The 18,507-nt window shown below is 34.2% G+C and overlaps 1 long non-coding RNA gene across 1 annotated transcript; it reads right to left on the bottom strand.

Moving 5' to 3' along the window:
* Positions 1-2,144: 2,144 nt before the first annotated feature.
* On the bottom strand, positions 2,145-3,127 carry LOC120769171. Its single transcript, XR_005704827.1, has 2 exons — positions 2,954-3,127; positions 2,145-2,670 (listed from the first exon to the last, which is right to left on the bottom strand). It is a non-coding gene; the product is annotated as an uncharacterized LOC120769171 (long non-coding RNA).
* Positions 3,128-18,507: the final 15,380 nt, after the last annotated feature.

The raw sequence follows: 18,507 nt of genomic DNA, 5'->3' as shown, positions 1-18,507 counted from the left end.
AAATAAACTTTATTTTTAATTAAATTTTATTTATAAAGAATTTATTACAATACTTAAGACTAGTTATTTTGTTTTTAGTTTGCGCAAAAATGCAACTCTGTTGACATTTCCTACATTACTCGTTTGGATCCGTTTTCTGATTTCCTACTTCCCTTTCTCTATTATGCTAGAGCAGCGAATAACGTAAGAGCGTGAAGTCAAGAGAGCACAATTTTTTTGAGCTCTCACTGATGCGCTCTTGTATAAATGCTCTCAAAGTCAAAAGAGCAAAGAGCACATTCCTCGCTCTGCGAATCAATTGCTCTTAAAACGACAGCTCAATGCGCTGCGCAGTCAACTTCTTATTTTTGTGAATCGTTTTTGCTACTTCAATCAATACATGTTTGCGACTTATGTACATGCCATTTGCCTTTCGTCGCCTTGCTATTTATGACAAACCCACCTTATATGCGCCGGCTTACACTACTCACTAGCAATACATATTTTTTCACTAGCAAAAAAACATATGAAATCAAACGCGCGCACTTAATCAATAAAACATTATTTAAACTTTAGTTTTTAGTAAAAATATTTTCAAATGCCACAATGTTTTCTCAGAAAATTTTAATTTTCAACTGCTGCGGGGTTTGTTTTTATTCGTGTTGGAACGAGTAGCAGAGCCTGTAGCGTCTGATCGAATTTGGTTAAGCCACACTACATGGGTATTGCCAAAGTTTGAAGATTTTACACAAATGTTTGTTTTTATAAATAAAATAATATGTTATTGAACTGTATAGAAAAATAAAATAAAAGGATGAGATATTAATGCCAAATAATAGATAATATTTTTGGAATTTTGATTAAATATAAGTATGCTACACCAAAAACCTATTTTAAATAAAATATTGAGCTTAAATTTTCAGAAATAAAGCTTTTTTAATTTATACTAAAAAAATACTTGCATAAATTAAATAATTAATATATTTTAACATAGAAATGTAAATGTAGAATTTGAGAGTATAAACTTTAGAATAAAAATAAATTATTGCAATTATAGAAATATTTTTTTGTTTATATAGAGTTCATATAACGTTACGTAGCAAATTATTGCGATGTATTTTATTGATAAAACTAAAAACTGATTTGAAAAGTGCGCTGTTTTTTTTCCCCAATTATTGTATTTTATATGCATTGCAATTACAAATCAAAAACTTTCTACAATAATATGCTGAACACATAGAAAACGACAGACTTCAAGCGACATATAGCAAATTTAAAAATACACACGTTCTTAAGAGCACAGTTATTTAGACAGCTGCACGACTACATAATTGTGTCCATACGAACTTGTGTATTTTAATATTTGACAGATGTCGTTTGAAGTCTGTCACTCTCTATGTGCTCAACACATCACTTGGTTCAACACCATCCCTTCACTCACTCACTTAAATGCAAAAAAATACTGCTGCAAAGCTCATACACACTATAAAAAAAAACAACATTTTATTTCTCACCCTTAACTCCTGCACTCTTAGCTTATCACATATTAGAGCAAATGAGAAATTTTCTCTCCATCGAACTTCATTACTAGTTACATCGTAAGCGAAGAGCATACTAGCTAGCTTGGCGTGCGCACACAGTTCACATGAGAGCACCATACATACGTATGATCTCTCTCTATGCAGTGCCACCAACACACCAACTATCTAAATTGTTTTTGCGCATATTTGCAAATGCATTTGTATTTTGTTGTTACTGTATGTTTCTTCCGATTTTTTCGAACATTTCGGCACATAGCTAAGGAATTTCAAGGCCATTCATACAAATATGTATGTAATAACAGGCATTACCTCTACGAATAACTGTATTTTGTTTACATATTTTAATATTATAAAAACAGATTCCAAATGAAAATATACATACATTTCATATTAAGCATGTTCACTTACTTGCGACGTATCCATTTTAGAGCAGCTTTCCATTGCCTTGATATTTGCAGCTTCTTTTCACACCTGCACATTTTTTACACTAACACTTTCACACGCGCCGACTCCCGCAACTCGCTTGCAACACATATTTTTCACTCGCGAAATAAACACTTCAAATCGCACGCACGCACTAATACCTTACACGCTTCCTATAAGCAATGCTGTTGAATCGCCATCACTTTACCGAATCACTACGCTCACTTTTGCTTCGAATTACTTACACACAAAAAAACGCTTTTACTATCGCGCCCGCACTAATTCTTTTTACAATTCGATTGAAACACTTTTCGCACTTTCATTTTTCCATTACATATATTTAATCGATGATATTAAGTTTTATTATTTAATGTTTAAAATAGTTTTCTTGTAGACGCCACCATGTCAATTGTCCTTCGTATTGCGCCGTTGGAAACTTAATGCGCAGCTCAGGTTGCATGCGCTTTCGAGCATGCACTTCGTGTTTTCGATGTAACAGAGCAGTGTGTGGGAGCGAACGAAAAACTCTCGTTTGCTATCAAAGGTGATAATCTATTGTTCTTGCAGTCCTTGTTGTAGGTGTTTTCTAATTTTTCCAGTCACCGAATTCGAAAGTGTGTAAAGCTCATTTAACAGGGTGCAACATCCAACTTTTATTTTTAAAGTTTTTTAGTTGCTTGATAAAACATCAGAATCTTTAATTATTCGTATTGATTGATCTGCTAGGCTAAAAGTAAAAACAAAATATTTAATTTTGTTGTTTATGATCGATTGCTGGTAAATACATATATGTTCTACAAATCTTAATGGATTTTGTTGTTACTGCATGTTTGTTCCAATTTTTTCGGACATTTCTGCGCATAGCAAAGGAATTTCAAGGCCATTTATGTAAATATGTATGTACTAACAGGCATTACCTCTACCAACAACAATATTTTGTTCACACATTTTAATATTATAAAAACATATTCTAAATTAAAATATACATACATATAAGCATTTTCACTTACTTGTAACGTATCCATTTCAGAGCAGCCTTTCCTTACTTTGATATTTGCAGCCTCTTTTCTCACCTGCATACTCTTCTACACTAACACTTTCCCACGCGCCGACTCCCGCAACTCGCTAGCAACACATATTTTTTCTCTGACTAAATAAAGACTTGAAATCGAACGCACGCACTAATATTTTACATACTTTCTATAAAGCACACATTGAACTCTATTTTCAATAAAATTATTTTCAAATTAACACAAAATTTACTATGAAAACGTTAATATTCTTCTACTGTTGTAGAATTGCTATCGTTTTCATTCGCCTTAGAACAAACTAATAACTTTGACGTATAACGGATGTGAAGGCGTCTAATTGACTTTGGTTGCGACAGGGTTGCATTCGCGTTGAAAAAGTTTTAAGTTTTTCGAAAACAATTTGTTTTTAAGAAAGTTTTTTTCTTTGAGCGGATGAAATACCGACTTTGCAGAACATACTATGATTTACAAAAGGTGCTGCGGAAGCATACATATATGTATCTAACTGTTATAGTAACTTCACAATAAATGTTTTTTTATTAAAACAATAGATATTAACAAAGAGTAAGAAACTCTTTATATATACTTTAGTATAAATCCTTATCAAAATTAAATATTTCATATGCAACACTGATTCAATACCTTTATATGACTTTTTGAGTTATACGATTCGATCATTCCGTAGATAACATGGCTTACATATATGCGATAGCGATATAGCCGTCATTGGCTCGGCGGAGATGAGCTCGCTCAGTTGGCTCCCTACGAAGTTGTCGTTTCCGGAATAAATAATACTAAAACTTTCACGTTCTCACCTGCTCATCTTTGTGAGGTTCTCTTCCTCTAAGTGGTATGGCAAAGAGAGTTATTTCCTAGAAATTAGTAAGAAGTTATTAATGAAATTAAATAAAAATTCCGATATTTTTTGAACTTATTTCATCTTAGTTTTGTATTATAATTATTATTATTTTCGGATACATTATAAGTGTATTTCTTTTTTTATTAATTTTGATATTAAGAATACCAAATTTTTCTCTTTAATCACAGCAACATTCCTTATATTTTTATTTTTATATATTAAGTTGGAAAAATATTTATGCCCACAGAATGCAACTCTGTGTGCATATCCAACTTTACTCGTCGGTTTCCGTTTATTAGTTTCTTACTTCCCTATCCGTGTGACGTTGCACAGCTGATGCGAGAAAAGATTTTTAAACGAAAGTAGCTAAGAAGGGAAGCGCAAAACGAGAGAGAGCCAAATGTTCTGTGGACACCTATTAATTTTTGGCAATTTTTGTTTATTTGAATATATTTTGTTTTTATTTTTAACCTAGCAGATCAGTCAATACGAATAATTAATAATATATTTATTATATTCTAATACTTTATACTGTAAATAATAACAAAAAACCTTAAAAATAAAAATTGGATGTTGCACCCTGTTAAATGAGCTTTACACACTTTCGAATTCGGTGACTGGAAAAATTAGAAAACACCTACAACAAGGAATGCAAGAACAATAGATTATCACCTTTGATAGCAAACGAGAGTTTTTCGTTCGCTCCCATACACTGCTCTGTTACATCGAAAACACGAAGTGCATGCTCGAAAGCGCATGCAACCTGAGCTGCGCATTAAGTTTCCAACGGCGCAATACGAAGGACAATTGACATGGTGGCGTCTACAAGAAAACTATTTTAAGCATTAAATAATAAAACTTAATATCATCGATTAAATCTATGTTATTGAAAAATGAAAGTGCGAAAAGTGTTTCAATCGAATTGTAAAAAGAATTAGTGCGGGCGCGATAGTAAAAGCGTTTTTTTGTGTGTAAGTAATTCGAAGCAAAAGTGAGCGTAGTGATTCGGTAAAGTGATGGCGATTCAACAGCATTGCTTATAGGAAGCGTGTAAGGTATTAGTGCGTGCGTGCGATTTGAAGTGTTTATTTCGCGAGTGAAAAAATATGTGTTGCAAGCGAGTTGCGGGAGTCGGCGTGTGTGAAAGTGTTAGTGTAAAAAGTGTGCAGGTGTGAAAAGAAGCTGCAAATATCAAGGCAATGGAAGGCTGCTCTAAAATGGATACGTCGCAAGTAAGTGAACATGCTTAATATGTATGTATATTTTCATTTGAAATCTGTTTTTATAATATTAAAATATGTGAACAAAATACAGTTATTCGTAGAGGTAATGCCTGTTAGTACATACATATTTATGTGAATGGCCTTGAAATTCCTTAGCTATGTGCCGAAATGTTCGAAAAAATCGGAAGAAACATACAGTAACAACAAAATACAAATGCATTTGCAAATATGCGCAAAAACAATTTAGATAGTTGTTGTGTTGGTGGCACTGCATGCAGAGAGATCATATGTATGTATGGTGCTCTCATGCGAACTGTGTGCGCACGCCAAGCTAGCTAGTATGCTCTTCGCTTACGATGTAACTAGTAATGAAGTTCGATGGAGAGAAAATTTCTCATTTGCTCTAATATGTGATAAGCTAAGAGTGCATGAGTTAAGGGTGAGAAATTAAGTGTTTTTTTATAATGTGTTTGGGCTTTGCAGCAGTATTTTTTTGCATTTAAGTGAGTGAGTGAAGGGATGGTGTTGAACCAAGTGATGTGTTGAACACATAGAGAGTGACAGACTTCAAACGACATCTGTCAAATATTAAAATACACAAGTTCGTATGGACACAATTATGTTGTCGTGCAGCTGCCTAAATAACTGTGTTCTTAAGAACGTGTGTATTTTAAAATTTGATATATGTATGTCGCTTGAAGTCTGTCGCTTTCTAAGTGTTCAGCATATTATTGTTGAAAGTTTTTGCTTTGTAATTGCAATGCATATAAAATACAATAATTGGGGAAAAAACAGCGCACTTTTTAAGTTTTTTTTTCACTTTTAGTTTTATCAACAAAATACATTGCAATAATTTGCTACGTAACGTTATATGAACTCAATATAAACAAAAAAATATTTCTATAATTGCAATAATTTATTTTTATTCAAAAGTTTATTCTCTCAAATTCAAAATAATTTTAAATTTCTATGTTAAAATACATTAATTATTTAGCTTATGCAAGTATTTTTTTTAGTATAAATTAAAAAAGCTTTATTTCTGAAAATTTAAGCTCCACATTTTTTTTAATTAGGTGTTTCGTGTAACATACATATATTTAATCAAATTTTCAAAAATATTAACTATTATTAGACATTAATACCTCATCTTTTTATTTTATTTTTTGATACAGTTGAATTACATATTGTTTTACTTATAAAAACAAACATTTGTGTAAAATCTACAAACTTTGGCAATACCCATGCCCCACTACTTTCTCTGATACTCGTTCCAACACGAATAAAACCAAAAGCGATTCCCCTGCAGCAGTCGAAAATTAAAGTTTTCTGAGAAAGCATTGTGCCATTTGAAAATATTTTTACTAAAAACTTAAATTTAAATAATGTTTCAATGAAACTCTGTAAAAATTAAGTGCGCGCGTTTGATCTCATATGTTTTTTTGCTAGTGAAAAAATATGTATTGCTAGTGAGTAGTGTAAGCCGGCGCATGTAAAGTGCGTTTGTGGGATTATAGGATAGTGTGTCAGTGCGAAGAAGTCAGAAACAACAAGGTGAGGAAAGGCAAATGACATGTAAGTCATTAACGATGTAAATAGCAACAACTTTTTACAAAAGTAATAAGATGACTGTGCAGCCCAAATGGCATTGATACTCTTTGAGCTTTCGATGCAAGAGCATTTGGCGAACGCAGAGAGGAATATTCTCTTTTGATTTGAGAGAATTTCCTTAAGAGCGCATTAGTTAGTTCTCAAAAAATTCTGCTCTTTTGACTTCACGCTCTTTCGTTATTCGCTGCTCAAGTATAATAGAGAAAGGGAAGTAGGAAATCAAAAAAACGGATCCAAACGAGTAAAATAAAAATGGACACAGGGTTGCATTGTTCTTTAGAATAAAAACCAAATAACTAGTTATAAATGTTGTAATATATTCGAATTTTTATTTTTTTACAAATAAAATTTAATTAAAAATATAATTTATTTTTTATAAGTATTAAATAAATAATTAAAAAATAATTATTTCAATGTTCATTTAAAACCAGAAAAAACATGAACTTCGGTGGCACCGAAAATGGAATACTCTTCAGAAATAACGAAGTTTCCACACAAGAGCTTGATTTTATATACTATTATATACGATATAATAGTCCGATTTCAAAAATTTCCTCAGATATTTTAGCGATGCTTTAGAAAGTTATACATCTCACATTTCGTTAGAAAACCTTGTCAAATGAAAAAGTTTTTCATACAAGCAATAGATTCCGATCGTTCAGTTTGTATGGCAGCTATATGCTATAGTGCTCTGATATCGATGGTTCCAACAAATGGGCAACTTCATAGAGAGAAAATCACGTGTGAAAAATTTGATTGATATCTCGAAAACTGAGAGACTAGTTCTTTTATAAGCAAAGTATCACGTATGTACACATATGGTCAAAATAATAAGTACATTCCTTTAGGCTGCAGTCATGATTGAATTTTGAATGTTTAGTGAAGTACACGAATGCAACCATGGGTGGATTTTATTAAATTCCATATGGTAGTACTTTTTATAGTAAAAAGAAAATGCTGAATCAACTCTTTGTAGTGGGTGTGGCAATTGATTGTTGATGTTCGTTTTCTAAGTGGTCAAAATAATAAGTACATTGTTAATTATTTTCAGCTTTTCATCAAATCGAGTGATTTATTTTAATGGTTTGCTCTTTAGGTTGTATAGTTCCATGTTTAAGACTTATTAAAAACTAAAAAAATGTATATATGGGTAGAAAAAAGCATTGCAGGGCGGAGGAAAAGGACATCGTCTTAATCCTCATAAAAGAGGGCCAAAGTCTTAGGAATATAGCTAAAACATTAGGTTGTTCATTGTATTTCGTGCAGAATGCTCTAAGGATGAAAAAGAATGTTGAAACTCGCGGTTGACCAAAAAAGACATAGGACAACCGTCTCGTCACTCTAGTAAAAAGGACCCATTGGTATCTTCAAGGATAATATTAGCCGATATTGGTAACATAATATCTTCCTGAATGGCCCGACGAATACTATATCGAGCTAATTTACCTGACCGGATAGCCAGAGGAATACCATAATTGCAAAAAAAAAATTTGAGATAAGATTACATTTCGCGAAAAATCATGCAAATTGGTCCGGCCCAAGTGGTCAGAAAAAGAGGACGAAATATCTTGTGGAATGACGAAACAAAAATTAATTTGTTCGGAAATGATACCTGACGAAATGTTCATCGTCCGAAAGGCAAATAATTGCATTCACAGTCTACAAAAAAGACCGTTAAACACGGTGGCGGCAACATAATGGTCTGGGGCTGCCTTTCGTGGTATGGTGTAGGACCAATACATCTTATATCAGGCACCATGAATAGGTTTCAATATAAAGATGGCTTTGAAAACACGATGCTGCCATATACTGAGGACAGTATGCCACTAATATGGAAATTTCAGCAGGATAATGATCCTAATCATACTTCGACGTTGGTAAAAGGTTGGTCCCAGGACAATGGTGTGAGTTCTCTTATATGACTATGTCAATCTCCCGACTTGAATCTAATTGAAAACCTTTGGGGGGGAACAAAGCAACAGATTACAAATCAAATAGGAGACAGAAAACTCAAACTAATACATTTTTTCTTTCACTGATTCCCGATGTACTTATTATTTTGTCCAGCCATTTTTTTAGTTTTTTTATTATTTGATAGAAATTTAAGTTTCTATTTGAACTATTATCACAAGTATCTTTATTTTTATTATTTTAGACATATATGAAATGAAATATGATATTATTTCACTTTAAACATGAATAAAAGAAAATTTATTAGTCATTGAATGTTACACGGACGTATGTACTTATTATTTTGACCATGTGTGTATATCGTTAATAATAAGAGGAAAATAAATTAAATAAAATGAGTGTTAAATAGAAGTGATACCAAATACTTATATTTAGAAGAAAATCCATAACCCAAGTCCACCTTAAATTGGTTTGCAAAGTACACTTATCCATAGAAATAGTATGAGAAAGACTATGTTGCGATTGGATGAGCAACGTTGCAACGCACAAAATATATATGTATATATAAATATAAATATATATACCATAGCATATAGCTGTAATATGAACTAACCGATCAAAATCAATATAAAAATCTTTTCATTTCTTTAAGAAATCCTGTGAAGGGTATTATAACTTCCATGCAGCCTAAGCTTTTTCAAGTTTTTCTTTTGTTTTGCTTAAGAAAATCTGACTAAAAAAACAGTTTTTTGGCAAAACCACTCACTTTTTGACCAAACCAAGGAGTTTTTGTTGTGCATATTTAGATTTATGCTTTTCGTTTTTATTTTTATAGGAAGCCTAACCAAATTCAAATATTTTCAGTATTTAATTACACCCAATGTAAATATATATATTTTGCAAAAGAAAATTATATACAAAGCGACAACCAGTTGGAAGCAATTTGGAACGTTGAATTACCCACAGCAAAGCTCTAAATAGCATATTACAAATTCACGAAAAAAATATTAGTGAAAACCAACAAAAAGTTAAACGCGACAAGCAATAAAGACTGCGTGCTACAAATATGCGACAAAGAATGGAAAGAAAAAATAAATATTTAATTTAATTATATCAGACTGACACCAATAATGGCGACAAAAAGAGCGCAAAAAATGTCAATAAGCCAAACAACAATAATATCAAACACATACAAACAGTATTCACATCTGTTTGTGTTAGTTCAACAGTCGTAGGGAAATGCGAAAAAGACGAGAGTCAACGTCATTGCACTAATATTTAATAAAAAATTCAGAGGCACGTCTTTGTGTCAGGCCGAGAAAAACCGAGACATGAGCGAACAACAGCGTAGCGCATCCAAAACAAACAAACTGACGAAAGATTCAACAATAACAACACACGCACTAGTTGCTAGTGGTAGTCTTACAACAGAAGGCACTGCTTGTGGCAGCTACAGTACATGGTACATATTTGACACCAAATTACAAAAATCAAACCGAGTGTACAACAACAACAGCAGAGTAATGCTGCTGAGGCTATAAATGTGTCACAGCGTCTATGTACAAGTACATCAGTGTCAAAGTGACACTGACAGCTCACATACACACATATATGGCTGCGTCGAAGAAGTTAGGGGCGACGGAATAGAGTTGATATGGGGCTAAGTCAAAGTGCGGGTGGAGAAAGTTCATATTAAAGCCGACTTAGAATGCTCACATTGCTGCTTTTGTGGCTGGGCTGAAGCATTTGCTGCAGCTTCTTTTATTGTTGGTTGGGAGCGTGCGACTTTGAATAGGAAAAGCGGTGTAAATGATTACTTCGAAAGGAAAAAGCAACTAATCTCTACTCATGCTTTGTTATTGTTGGTGGAAATTAAGTAAATGAAATTTCCGGAAGCATGCAAAGCTTGTTTTTTCTGTAATTTGTCTTCTTTCTTCGCGGGATCCTGTCTTGCATTAAAAGTTGGAATTGCTGTCAAAATGTCTTCTTTTTTCAAAATACTATATTGCTCTTAACACATATTGCGAAAACATTTGATTCAATTAATAAGCTACTTAATAGGTTTTTCGAACTTGTGAACACTCTCCTTAGGATAATGAATATTAAACTAGACTAGTTGTTTAACCAACTAGTTTTAAATTTTCCCACTTATTGATTTATCTTAAATTTTGATTAAGATTCCATACAATTTTTTTCTTGGAACTGAGTAAATATAACAGGGATGAGCTATGTTTATGCATTACAAATAAGCAGAAGCGGTCAGATTTAGCCACACAGTAGCCAGATGCTCCGAGGGATCGGTTGAAAGGTTCTTATAGATTTCCCTTATATATATATCCCATTTGGTTACTTATTGTTCCTGCATCTTGCAAAAATCGATTCAATTAAGGTGAGAGTTTGTTTCTATGAGGTCTTATTAAATTACCATAAAAATGACAACAAGTTGGGGAACAAAACGGTTAGGCTTGGTGGTAGGGTTGGTCCAAAATCGATTGATTTCACTCGCATATCCATAAACTTCTAAAAAGTGGATCCCCAGATCCGCATCGATTGAAGAAGCGGTTTGAACTTACCTTTTTCGCCTTCTCCATACAGCTTCGACGGAGGCGGATCTCGCGAAAATGATCTCGCAAAAGCATAAATTATACATTATGAGCTTAGCTTCTTCGTTTTTTTCATACATCTTCGACGGAGGCGGATCTCGCGAAAATGATCTCACAAAAGCACAAATTCTAGTTATTGATCAGGGTGTGCTGAGCTTACTGGAAGACGCAAGAAGACTTCGGAGCACTGACTAGATTGCATTCAGATGAAGTTGGAGGAATTGCGCACCACCTCTCTCGGTTTTGCAGTTTCCGGCGATTCCGCTGAGATCGGACACCCAATCGAGTCTCATATGGAATAAACATGAAGCTATTGCTGGTGAGGTTTTGAAATTCTTGACTAATTTTGAGCGTATAGTCGGCGATCTCAAAAGCTGTACAGCCGTAGTGAATGCACACGTCTCTGCAGGAAGCTGCACTTCTGAGAAGTACATATACGGCTTCCTTCACTGCAGCCCCCTCCACTTCAAGGGCGCTACAGTAAAGTCTGGTAGTCTGAAACTAGAGTTAATGGAGAGCTCCCGACAGAAGACTCCACCACCTACTCTCCCCTTTAACTTCGATCCATCCGTGAAATAAGCTCGATGCTTATTTGACAAAAATTTTTGCTACCCTGAGGAACCATAGGATACATATTAATATACTTATAATAAAGCTAGATTTTAAAAGAGGTCAGTTATAAAAACTAAGCTTCGAGAACGTTAGCTTTGCAATGCCATTGTCATAGTTAAAGAGCCTGAATTTTGTGCTTCATGATTACTCTCTCCTGTTACCCTTCCTTTGCAGTTGCTAATTCCTACTGGACAGTTCTGGTCAATCACAGACTACGCACAAAAGAGATACCTTGCAACAACGCGCACTTTTAGCTAATTTGAAAGTCACTATATGTGGCACGCGTTACGCATACCTTTGCATCTGCATTGGTGCCAGTGTGTACACGCAGCGTTGTGGATGAACTAGTACTATGTTTTGTATGGCTTTGCGCAGCTTCATTTCAATGAACATATGTACATATGTCCCTTGCCTTCTGATGCTCTTTCAATGTTTCTTCAGCGTCCCTTCTGAAACACGTCAGAGGAGTGCAGACTTTGTTGTTCAAACTTTGTTGCCTCATTTTGCATTTTGTGCGTTTTCCTAGTTTTTGGCACAAATTTTGCCCTGCTTGTAGTAGTAGTTGTCAATGTAGTTAGTGTTCTTGTTTTTGTTGCTGGGTAGATTTTCTTTTGTGTCACACATTCACTATGCTGTCCCCTCGTTTCGCATTAAAGCGATAAGCCAAATTGATTCAGTCCCATGCCAGTGGCCCAAACGCACGCAAAAAGCTTTGATTTCACACACACACAGACACGCACAGATGCGTACATACGCACGCCTGCTCGTGTGACACGTGATATGCTGCAAGTTGGCATTCAATTAATTAAATGTTCCAAAGTTACAGATGCGGGTCTTAAATACTCACCCACTCATTCATTCACAAGCACGCTCCAAGCGGAGCCAGCACCCAAACATCCATTTTTGTATGTATATTTGTATTTGTATCTATCTGCCGAGGCTCTTCTAAGCGAAGTAGTATTACTAGAAACCTCTCAAGCATATATCTTTTCTTACACATACGAATAATTTTGGAACATTTTTTCTATTCCATGCACCCGCATTTTGTATATGCTCACCCATATCCATATAATTTGTTGCACACTTTCGTCTCACCTCCGTTTTGCTCGAATATTCGCACATGTGCAACTCAATTCAACTGATGGGTCAATTTGATTAGACTTACCACACAAATGAGAAATAATAATCGTACACGTTCGGACATTCGGGTTAATCGATTCATTTGTTGTTGTTGCACACATTTTGCCATGACATAAAATATAGAGAGAAATGCAACGCAGCAATATTTTGTTGAAATTATGGTAGAGGGTTGGGTTTTATTAGTTTTTCTAAATTCTTGGTATATTGTGATTTTTAAAGTTTATTCTAAGGAGAGGCGAGAGCGCTTTTAAAAAGTTCATATTTTAGTTTCTTGATCCTATTTTTAGTTTGGGCGCAAAAAAAAAAAATAAATAAGCTCGATAATACGAAGCTCAATTCTACTTAGGCCACGTGTGTTGTAATTGAAAAGTACTAAAAGAGTTTCAAAAGGAGCTTACCTGACAGGCATTTTACTGAGTTATAGTTTACGGAGCCCTTCGAGCGGTACAAGAAGGATATATTTACTGGCCAAGTGAAAAATTCCCGTCCTAACATAATAAAACATTTTTTTTTGTTGCAAAATACGTGTTTTTCTTCAACACAGTTCCCTCCAATTATCGCGGCCCTTCAACTTTTTGATACCATTTTTGTTGTATGAATTGTATTTTGCTTCCAAATAGGTCTCAATTACGGCGATCATTTCTTTATTGGAAGAAAATTTGTTCTCAGCTAGCATTCTTTTGAGATATGAGAACATTGATGGGGGCCAGATCTGGAAAATACGGTGAATGCGGAAGAAAGTCGAAGCCCAAATCACAGATTTTTATCATCGTTTTCACTGACTGACACTTTCCGTTTCTTCAAGCGCGGCCATTTTTCGGCGATCCTGTCCATCAGGCGGTTTGATAATGCTACGTAATAGTCGCTGTTGATAGTCCTTCACTTTACGGTTAGCCAAAATTATCTTGTGGCCTCTCTTGGGCTTTCTTTCTTTCACCGTCTTCGGTGCTCATTTCACCACATCTAAACTTAGCATATCCATCTTAGAGGACTGATTTTCCTGAAAAAGTGTCCGGAAACTCTTCTTCAACCAAAGCTTTTGCCTCAACTAAAGTTTCTCTATTTCCATTTTATCCATTTTTCACAATAACAAAAGTTGCTTCCCTCAAAATGATATAATTCGCAGCAAATGAGCCAACATCTGTTAAATTTATATGGCGCATGTATGTAGGTTGGGGCTAAAAGTCATATGAATTTAATTCTAGTAGCATCATCTGTATATCTGATCAGGATTAGTCGTGCCATAACTGATAATGCATTCCTAGTTATTAGAACTGAAACTCGAACCTTGAATTTAGAGTAAGCTCCTTTGTTGAGTGGAAGGATAGAACTACCACGAATTCCAATAGGTATCTAATTTTTTTGTAGCACATTTTTATACTCTCGCAACAATGTTGCTAACGAGAGTATTATAGTTTTGTTCACATAACGGTTGTTTGTAAGTCCTAAAACTAAAAGAGTCAGATATAGGGTTATATATACCAAAGTGATCAGGGTGACGAGTAGAGTTGAAATCCGGATGTCTGTCTGTCCGTCCGTCTGTCTGTCCGCCCGTCCGTGCAAGCTGTAACTTGAGTAAAAATTGAGATATCATGCGGTGAAACTTGGTACACGTATTTCTTGGCTCCATAAGAAGGTTAAGAGTTCGAAGATGGGGCAAAATCGGCCCACTGCCACGCCCACAAAATGGCGGAAACCGAAAACCTATAAGTGTCATAACTAAGCCATAAATAAAGATATTAAAATGAAATTTGGCACAAAGAGGATCGCATTAGGGAGGGGCATATTTGGACGCAATTGTTTTGGAAAAGTGGGCGTGGCCCCTGCCCCCTACTAAGTTTTTTGTACATATCTCGGAAACTACTATAAGCTATGTCAACCAAGAAGTCTACAAGAGTCGTTTTCTTCAGGCATTTCCATATACAGTTCAAAAATGGAAGGAAATCGGATAATAACCACGCCCACCTCCCATAACAAAGGTTATGTTCAAAATCACTAAAATTTACGTTAACCGACTAACAAAAAAACGTCAGAGAAACACTAAATTTTACGGAAGAAGTGGCAGAAGGAAGCTGCACCCAGGCTTTTTTTAAAAATTGAAAATGGGCCTGGCGCCGCCCACTTATGGACCAAGAACCATATCTCAGGAGCTACTAGACCGATTTCAATGAAATTCGGTATATAATATTTTCTTAATACCCTGATGACATGTACGAAATATGGCTGAAATCGGTTCACAACCACGCCTTCTTCCAATATAAAGCTATTTTGAATTCCATCTGATGCCTTCTCTGTATAATACGAGTATAAACATTAGGGACCAATGATGATAGCGGAATAAAACTTTACAAAAATACGGTATTTGAAAAATATGTAAATGACGTATTATGAAATCTCGATTATCACTTTACCATGCGAGAGTATAAAATGTTTGGTGACACCCGAACTTAGCCCTTCCTTACTTGTTTTTTTTTTTAATTAGCGTTAGACCGGCACTTAAATAATTATTATTTTTTTTTTCACGGAACTTTCAAGCGAAACTGTTTGAAACGCTTTGGTGGAATTTTTTTGTAAATCACTGTACCTACCGGGTTTCCAGTTTCCTTACACTTGTGTATGTTTTGTTTGTTCTTTTTACTTCTTTTATCCTTTTAAAAATTTGGTAGCACAGGTAAGTAGAACTTTTTTCTTTGTTTTTAGCACGCACTCTGTATCACGTATGTATTGTAGTTATGTATATAAATTTGTATGTATTTTTTATTTATTGTAGGTAATTTTATAATTTCTTCTGTTTAGTTTTCCACGATTTGCTGCTGCATATATGCACCACTTCACTCACTGTATATAGGAATCACTCCACTTTTAAAGTAACACCTTAGTATATGTATCTATGTACGTAAGTATCACCTTTTTTTGTATATGTATATGCCTTGCTTTTTCGGCTTTTTTCTTTTTTATTTTAAGGGTTTAAGGTTTTTTAGGGTTATATTTGTTTTATATATTTTTAATTGGTTCGAAGGAATTATTAAATCACTATTAATTGTATTTCAGTTTTAAAACAATTTTTTTTTTTTAATTTTTAATTACATGAAAAGTTTCAAGCGTTTTTGAAACACGATAAATAGTTAGGGATGCGCAATTTTAAATCACCCTAATTACCTGTCGCGAAAAATACTTATAAATTGTTCCGGTAACGAAAAAGCGTGCGTGTTGATTCAACGGTCCGAATACAATGCCAGTTCTTTATTTCTTAATCTAATTGCTAAGCCTAAATCTTAAAACTAACGGCTTAAACTAGTGGTAACATAAATATGTATTAATAAGGGGTAAGTATAATCGTCTTCAACTTTTCGTTCAATATTGTAACAGATTATGGTAAGTATTAAGATAAGTAGTAGATTGGTATTACGAATGCCTTATCAAAGTAAGTATTTTATAATAGATTTTCTTAATTTAATTTTTAACAATTCAATAGTTTATAATTTTTATAATTCAATATTTTACAATTCATTTATTATTTTTAAATTTGTAGATATGTCGCTTGACGCAACAGTGGACTTTTTCCAAATGCACTACCGTTATGGCTTTATGCCAACTTGAGTAAGGTGGTGAGGGCTAATTATTATACTCTCGCAACAATGTTGCTAAGGAGAGTATTATAGTTTTGTTCACATAATGGTTGTTTGTAAGTCCTAAAACTAAAAGAGTCAGATATAGGGTTATATATACCAACGTGATCAGGGTGACGAGTAGAGTCGAAATCCGGATGTCTGTCTGTCCGTCCGTCCGCCCGTGCAAGCTGTAACTTGAGTAAAAATTGAGATATCATGATGAAACTTGCTACACGTATTCCTTGGCTCCATAAGAAGGTTAAGTTCGAAGATGGGCAAAATCGGCCCACTGCCACGCCCACAAAATGGCGGAAACCGAAAACCTATAATGTGTCATAACTAAGCCATAAATAAAGATATTAAAGTGAAATTTGGCACAAAGGATCGCATTAGGGAGGGGCATATTTGGACGTAATTTTTTTGGAAAAGTAGGCGTGACCCCGCCCCTACTAAGTTTTTTGTACATATCTCGGAAACTACTATAGCTATGTCAACCAAACTCTACAGAGTCGTTTTTTCAGGCATTTCCATATACAGTTCAAAAATGGAAGAAATCGGTTAATAACCACGCCCACCTCCCATACAAAGGTTATGTTTAAAATCACTAAAAGTGCGTTAACGGACAAACAAAAAGCGTCAGAAACACTAAATTTTACGGAAGAAATTGCAGAAGGAAGCTGCACCCAGGCTTTTTTTTAAATTGAAAATGGGCATGGCCTCGCCCACTTATGGACCAAAAGCCATATCTCAGGAACTACTAGACCGATTTCAATGAAATTCGGTATATAATATTTTCTTAACACCCTGATGACATGTACGAAATATAGGTGAAATCGGTTTGCAAGCACGCCTTCTTCCAATATAACGCTATTTTGAATTCCATCTGATGCCTTCTCTGTATAATATATAGTACATTAGGCACCAATGATGATAGCGGAATAAAACTTTACAAAAAAAATACGGTATTTGAAAAAATATATAAATGACGTATAATGAAATCTCGATTCCGAAGAAATTGGTCAGATCGGTTTACTATAGCATACAGCTACCATACAAACTAAGCGATCGGAGTCAAGGTCTTGTATGGAAAACTTTCACATTTGACAATGTACCTTCATCAAATTTGGTATAGATTATTCTCAAGCACAACAATGTAATCTCCGATAAAAATTGTTCAGATCGGATTACTATAGCATATATGTACATAGCTTCCATACAAACTGAACACATAGTTACTAAAAGAAATGCACCTGTGAAGGGTATATTAGCTTCGGTGCAGCCGAAGTTAACGTTTTTTTCTTGTTTTTACTAAAAAAACCCATTATGAACTAAGGGTTGGATATATTATATATGATGTAAAAACATAAGTTTTTTTTGAAGTCAATCCAAATATGTCAAAAACTTCTAAAATTTTAGCGATAAATTATTATTATGATTCCTTCGGTGCTGACAAAATTGTATATTAAAAAGTTTTGCGAAAGAATTAAACATCCATTGTTCGATGAAATACATGATGATACATGACTAGGGTGACCACCTTTTCAAGATCTCATTTACGTACACAAAAATTTTTTTTTCTTGCCTCTTTCTATAGTGATAGTTAGATTACTATAAGTTTATATTATGTACAGTTTTTAATTAATGAAAAAACGGTGCTTGCAACTGCAATTTAATTTAATTTGATTTCAATTTATGGTCAAATTATGGAGAAAGCAGTTTATTATTCGATATCCAAACTCGTTTTTTGCATACAAATTTCAGCATACTTATTTTTGTTTTCGTCGATCTGATTGGCATTTTTGAATGCGTATTTTTCATTTGATGCAATTTCCTTTAACATTTTAGGTTGCATTTTTAAAAATTCAAAAAATTTCTTACAAGTCATTTTAATGTTGTATGGAACATATAAAAGATCTCGCAATGTTTCGATCTTTATTTGTGATTTTTCATCGTTCCAAATCTGATT

Source organism: Bactrocera tryoni, chromosome 2 (genome assembly GCF_016617805.1).
Source record: "Bactrocera tryoni isolate S06 chromosome 2, CSIRO_BtryS06_freeze2, whole genome shotgun sequence".
Taxonomy (NCBI): domain Eukaryota; kingdom Metazoa; phylum Arthropoda; class Insecta; order Diptera; family Tephritidae; genus Bactrocera; species Bactrocera tryoni.
The sequence above is the reverse complement of the archived record's forward strand: the minus strand, read 5'-3'. Positions and strand labels throughout refer to the sequence as shown.